The following is a 7,147-nucleotide window of genomic DNA, read 5'->3' as shown; positions in this document are numbered from 1 at the left end:
CTTGTGGCTTAGTGGTAGGGCGCTTGCCTAGCATGTGTGAGGCACTGGGTTCGATTCTCAGCACCGCAGATAAATAAATGAATCAAAGAAAGATCCATCAACATCTAAAAAAAAAAAAAGACTATGAAAACCAAGAGTTTCCAGTCTGATGCTACAGCTCATTTGAGGACAAGTCCCGACCTGCTCTGAGGTGACTTGTACTCTTGTGGAGCCCTACTTTGAATATCCACGTCTCACAGAAACGAGGATGGAGTAGGGTCGAGGCCCATACACCTCATCACCTCTCTGAAGTCTAAACATTTCTAACTTTGGAAACAATGACTTCTGCCAAAAGATCGTGAACTTGTGATACCAATCCTCCTGACGCCCCACGAGGCTGGCACGCAAGATCTTTGTTTTGTAGATGAGGAAACAGGCCCAGAGGTCCTGACATTAATCTTGTTTTTCTTTTGTCGTGACGTAATTTGCCCAAAGCCGCTGAGCTAAGAGATGCAAGACGGAGAATCTGAACTGGGGTGGGCTGATTCCAGGGCTTCTGTTTGGAGGGTATTTTTTTTTAATCGTCTTCTCCACTGCAAGACTCTGGAGCCCGGGATCTGCTGACGTGAGAACCTTGGGAAGCGGTCGGGGTGCAGCATCCTCCACCGGACACGACAGGGGTGTCTAGGGCTCGTTTCTGAGGGGATCGCCTCGAGCCAACCTTCTGAGAACCAGGAAGGCCCTTGGGCAGGACAGCCTGGGGGAATGAGCCAAACTGAGTGGATACTGGTCAGACAGAAGCCTCCGTGACTCCCATCCTGCCACCAATGAACTCTGCGTGACCTTGACAAAGTCCTTCCTCCTCCCAGGACCTCTGCCTCCCGACTTGTGAAACAACTGACAAGACTGTCTTTGAGGTCCCCTCGCTGCCGGTCACATTTTCTCTATCGTCTTTGAAGAGGAGTCCGCCTGGCGCCTTAGAAGTAGACATTCAGCACTTCAGGGAGGCACGATGGCGCCAGGTCCCCTTCCTGGAAATCCTTTGAAAGGTCAGGCTGGGCTGGGGGAGTTGAAGGCAGGGAGCAGGCAGAAAGAATTCCGAAGTCCCTTGACTCAGATGCAAGTGCCACGTCACCTTCCCATCCTTTGGTGACTGAACTTGTCAATGACATTGCTTTCTTCACTTTCCCAAGTTTCTGAGACTGTCTCCGCAAGAGCCAGCCTTGCCAGATTAAATGAATTTCTTTCATGCCCATAAAAGAAATGTAAAACCCAATTGTTCCACTGTCTTTTGAAGTTTCATTACCCAGTTTTTGAAATGGTGAAAGCTGACCTAAGATAAACAAAATTCAAGGACGATACAAATATGCAGGAAAAATAAGCCTGCCTCTCTCGGGCCTGATGTCCCCATCCTTAGAGGCATTCGGCATACCCAGCTGGCGTATCTCCTTCCCTGAACACGTTGGGGGTGTGTAAGCGCTGTTGGATGCTTTGGGCAGCAAGCACAAAACCACATGTGACCTATAAATATACGATTTCCTTGTACAAAGGCTGGCTGTAAAGTTTCCCACGGATTCACTTAGGGTAAGGCCAAGGGACTTGGTTCTTCCCTTCCTTTGCCCTGGAGACATTAGCAGTATGACTCCCGCATCTTGACATGGGGTGAGTGCCCTGTGCAGCAGGAGTGTTCTGGAAGTCATCTCTATGCCAGGACAATGAGCAATAGTGTCACCATGCAGAGAAGAGGTCATGGATTCCCCATTTCAGCTTTCCCTTAAGTGATGCTGCCCGTGGCCCCCCAGTGCCACCTGAGACCTGCCGGGGAATGTGGGAGAGCTGAAGGCTCTTGCTTGCAGTTAAAGTACGTCCCTCCACAGGTGCTACAGGTGCTATGACCCCGAGGCCACTTGGCTAGGGCTCTGGGCAGCTCTAAGTGATTGAAGGTCTGATGATTGAAATGTCTTTGGTGGTGGATCTACTTCCAGATTTGCAGGAACGCTGGACAGGGCTGGGTGATGAATTGGATGTGAAAAACGAGGGAAAGAGAGAAATCCAAAGTGGTTGGAATTTTTTGTTTGTTTGTTTTAAGCAACCAGTTGTTTAGAAAAGGAAAAAATAAGTTTGTGAGAGTCAGAAGCAAAAGTCCAAATAAAAAAATCGAGGTTCCTACTAGGCAATAATAGGCAGCTGCTATTCATGTAAGCCAGGCAGCTGCTATCTCCATGCTTCTGAGAAGCTAATCACACATTTGTAGGTTTTTGTACTTTTAGCCAAAAGCTTCCTGACAGTGGCACCATGTGCACATACACGCATGTGTACACACGTTGTGCACGCATATACGCATATATGCCTCTCCTTTTTTCTTTCCTTTTCTTTTTTTTTATAGTACGGGGGACTGAACCCAGGGGTGCTTTACCACAGAGCTACATTCCCCACCCTTTTTTTTTAAAGTTGTATCTTTTGCTTATCTTTATTATTATTATTTGTGTGTGTGATGCTGGAGATTGAACCCAGGGCCTTGTGCATGTGAGGCAAGCATTACACCAACTGGGCTCATCCCCAGCCCCCCAACCCTTTTGTAAAATTTTGTTTTGAAATGAGGTCTCACCATGTTGCTCAGGTTGGCCTCAAACTTTCCATTCTCCTGCCCAGCCTCCTGAGTAGCTGGGTTTATAGGTAGGTGACATCACACCCAGCTCCATCTATCTATCCACCCATCCATCCATTCACCTATTTATCTATGTAAATATACCTGAGACTAGTCGACAGGCTTGCCTCTGGGGCTGGGAGACAGGCAGATGGAGGCAGGAGGGACAGTTGGGAGACTCACTTTTTCTGGGAACTTTTATTCTGCCTGAAAGAAGCAGCAGAGCCATTTGACCTGAGGCTGGTCTGGCTGGAAAGTCAAGGAGCGCCCCCAGGTTAGTGCTGTCCTTTGCCTCTGTTGGGTGGCTCCTGTCTCACGTGGCATCTCTTTTGACTGTGCATCTCTAAGTGCCTGAAGAGGTCCCTGCCTCTGGCCACTCTTCCTTCCTTCTGCAATGGAAACCCTTGCATGGTTAAAACTGCAAGTGAAGACAGTCTCGTTGGTCCCAGACTACACATCTGTCCCTTGTGGTTGACTTGCTCTTGCTTTCTTTTACTTTCTTTTACATAAGGACGAGAGCTGCTTAGGAGTCCAGTCAGAGAGGTGTGGGTGCTAACTCCAGCTCTGTCATCACTGAGGGTGGTGCTGTGTGTCTTTGGGCATGTTACCAACCCCTCTGTTTTGGTTTGCTCATCTGCAGGATGCCATTAGTAGCAGTAGCTGTCTCACAGGACTGCTGTAGGTGTCAACGCTGTAGTTTGGATCAGGAATGTCTCCCGGGGTCCAGATGTTAGAGTCGTGGTCCCCAGTTTGGTGGTGGCATGAGTGGTGGAAACTGGGAGAGGTGAAGCCTCATGGGGGTCCTTCTGGTCATGGTCAAGGGGGCTGTGGGCCCCAGCTCTGCCCTCCTCTCGTACTTTTCACTTCCCAGACCTGAGGTGAGAGTTCTGCTCCACCATGTGCCTCCGTCATGACGTGCTGCCTCTACAGCAGAGCCCACTGCTCATGGGCTGAACCTCCAACTCCATGAGTCAAAACAAACCTTTTTCCTTTATAAGCTGGTCATCCCAGGTATTTGTTGTAGTGCTGGACCAGCACAGTCGGGGTATCAGCAGGTATGAGTCATTTGGCTCTCTGCCTCCTGGCAAGCCATCAGCTGCTCCCATCACTCCTGCTCCCACGCCCCTTCTCCCACAGGGCCTCTGCACATGCTGTTCCCTCCACCAGGAATGCTTTTCCCTCTCTCTCTTCTCTCTTTGTTAATCTATTCGGTCCTCTGACATTCAACTGCAACCTTCATGCAGACAGGCCTGTGGTGTTTGGCATTGCTGGCATTCAGTAATTGTTTGCCGTGTGAGGGAATGACTGCATCAATAAATGAAGAAAGTGCTCAGTTAATGCTAGTCCATTTAATCAATGTCCTACAAATGAAGATGATAAGTACCTACGTCATGTCACCATGGGGAATTAAAGACATTCACTTAAAGTGTCTGGGGTGGTGCACACCTGTGATCCCAGCTACTTGGGAGGCTGGGGCAGGAGGATTACAAGTTTTAGGCCAGCCTCCGCAACTCAGTGAGTCATTATTATTGTTATTTCCCACAGGCATCCCTGTGGCTTCCAGGTGGGCTCCAGCCCTCTCAGCTGCTCAGATGGGAAACCTCTGCAGGCCCCGCACACCTTCACCCTGGCAGCTGGGTCCACCCAACAATCCCAGCAGCCTCAGTTGTAGTCCAGATGTGAGGGCTGTGCCTGTCTGAGGAAACGACTTCTTGACACCTGCCCGGCTTCTGTGTGGACTTGGCTTCAGTCTCTGTGAATCAGCTCACTCAGCTGCAGAGTCCTGCCCACATTGTGTGTCTGCTCGGTTCCTGGGGACCCCTCTCTTTGAAGCAGGTGTGGGTAACTCTGGAAGCCATGCTTCCAAGCCACGTGGGCCTGTCCTTCAGTCACAGGTGACTGGATAAAGGGGGTAGTGACTGAGTGAACCGATCAGATCTTCTCTGTTAAGAAATGGGATCATGGCCTGGTGATCCTTGTGGGTTGCTGCTTAAAGGATGTACGTGGGTAGGCAGCTGTGAGGAGGCCATGTTTGGTCATGGGCCTGGGGAAGGAGGGAGAACAGAGAGAAGCAGCGCGGAGGGAACCTGTGGGGAGTGACAAACAGACATAGGGTACCTGACTTTTTAGGTGCTAGATCCAGAAATATACGAGGCACTTCTTGCAGCAATTCCAAAAGGCAGCTGGGCGGCACGGGGACACCCACCGACTCTGCCTTTCTGGCCTTCCAGGACTGCACCTCGAGGTACCCTGCAGAGCTGGCCCTCTCCTAGCTTCTGCCCGCCAGGCTCCCGCAGAGCCTTTTCCAAGTGGGCCGGGCTCTAGGCGGCCAATCACAGCCGCTCAATTCCCGAGGCTGCCGTGATTGGTTCAGAGGTGGACACGTGACCCGGTTAGAGCCAATGAGACTTCTCGGGTCTGGTTGAAGCCAGCGAGGAGTCGGAATACCTGGGTCCAGCGCTTTCAGAGAGGCTCCTGTTGGTCGTGTTGTCCCCAGAGGCGGAGACTCACTGCAGCGCCTGGACAGCGAGCTGGAGGTGGAGGGAATGTCCCTGAGGTGGCGTTTTACCCTGGGATCCAGCCGTGCTTGTTTGGAACTGGCACGTGTGCTGGTGTTTTCAACCAAGTGGGCCAAGCCTATCTTTTGCTTAAACTAATTTTAGTTAGTTTCTGTCGCCATGGAAGCACTCCTGACTGATCCCCCTACAGTGAATCCCTGTTTTCATTAGAGCCAGTTTGGGCGGGTTTTGGTCCAAAGATCCCAGACTAGGACATTGAGCCATTCCCGATGATCCTGTAGGTTCCCGGTTTGGGATTTTGGTTCATTTTTCTGATTCTCTTTTGAGACTCCGCCTGGGAAAAAGAGAAGTGGAAATCCCCGCCCGTCTCCTGCAGTGGCTACAGTTGCAATCATCCGAACTGAGGAAGGTGTTATGGGATACGATTCAAGGGCTTACGGATGAGGCAACTGATGCCCACACTGGTGAAATGCCTTTCCAAGATACCCAGCTGGCAAATGCTGGGGGAACTGGATCCTGATGTGTAGGACTTCGGAGCCTGACCTTTAACCACCACCTGCACTGCCAGGCAACATCAGATCAGAAGTTCCCAAGTTTATGCTCTTTGGTCTGCACATTTCAGGTCTAGGTGTTCATTTAAGAAATAATCAAGTGGGCTGGGGAGATACCTCAGTTGGTAGAGTGCTTACCTTGCAAGCACAAGGCCCTGGGTTCAATCCCTAGTACTGAAAAAGTCATTATCATCATCAAGCTGGGTGTGGTGGCTTGTGCTGTAATACTAACTATTCAGAAAGCTGAAGGATCAGCTTCAAAATACAATTTTAAAAAGGGCTGGTGGGATATCTCAGAAATAGAGCCGTTGCCTGGTATGTGGGAGCCTTGGGTTCAATCTCCAGTATCCAAAAAGAAAGAATCAGACAAAGACAGGTGAGGATGTGCTTCATAGCACAAGAGTGAAATACTGGATGAATGGAAATCTAAATGAATGGAAATCTAGATAAAACAAGATAAAACAAATTGTGCTAAGGAAAACGATATGTAGGGTTATGATTAAGGTCATAGGTTCTGTAATCAGATTATCTGGGTTCAAACCCTATCTCTGCCCTCTACTAGCTGGCAGATGGATGATGAATGATGTTAGTTAACTTATTTGACGTCTATGAGCTTCACTTTCTTTTTTTGTAGAATGAGGGTTCTCGGATCGATTGAAGGGTTAAAACATAAATTATCACTGGAGTGAGTGGTGAGTGTGGCTCTAGAACTAGGTTCCCTAGGTGGGAGTCCCAGCCCGGCTGTCCAGAAAACTTCTCAGTGCCTCTTCTTACTCATCGGTAAAACAGGATAATAGTATTATGTTTATGTTTATTCATTTTTTTGGTACTATGGATTGAACCCAGGGGCACTTTGCCACTGAGTTAATCACCAGTCATTTTTAGTTTTTATTTTGAGACAAGATTGCACTAAGTTACTGAGGCTGGTCCTCTACTTAAGATCCTCCTGCCTCAGCCTCCTGAGTGGAATTACAGGTGTGCACCACCACACCCAGCAATAATAGGATTATCTTGATTAAACACAATACAAGTAAAGTGCATAGCCTGGAATATAGTGAGGATTTAATAAAGACTATCTGTTATTATTTGACCTGCTGAAGTCTCATAGGGTCACCTATAATAACTTTCACAAATTCTGTGTATTCCTTCAAAGTGATAGTCACTAAGGTTTTGGAGCACCTTAGTGTACTCTGCACTATGCTAAATTCTGTATTAAGCTCACTGCATGTTTTTGTGTGACCCTTGAACTTTTTAAATGGTTTTTTGAAAGTCAAAAGAGGAACTGGGGTTGTGGCTCAGTGGTAGAGTGCTTGCCTAGCATGTGTGAGGCACTGGGTTTGATTCTCAGCACCGCATATAAATAAATGAATAAAAGAAAGATCTATCAACATCCAAATATTTTTTTTTAAATAAAAATATAAGTCAAAAGAAAAATAGTTTGTGATGCATGA

General features: G+C 48.4%; 1 protein-coding gene across 1 annotated transcript in view; it reads left to right on the top strand.

Moving 5' to 3' along the window:
• The first annotated feature begins 4,353 nt into the window (after positions 1–4,353).
• Positions 4,354–7,147, top strand: part of B4GALT5 (beta-1,4-galactosyltransferase 5) — a 94,288-nt gene continuing 91,494 nt past the window's right edge. The window contains exon 1 of the mRNA XM_079127044.1: positions 4,354–4,358. The gene's annotated coding sequence lies outside the window, so the exon portion shown is untranslated. The remainder of the gene's footprint in view (positions 4,359–7,147) is intronic.

This window comes from Sciurus vulgaris, assembly GCF_902686455.1.
Source record: "Sciurus vulgaris genome assembly, chromosome: 2".
In the NCBI taxonomy this organism is placed as follows: domain Eukaryota; kingdom Metazoa; phylum Chordata; class Mammalia; order Rodentia; family Sciuridae; genus Sciurus; species Sciurus vulgaris.
The sequence above is the reverse complement of the archived record's forward strand: the minus strand, read 5'-3'. Positions and strand labels throughout refer to the sequence as shown.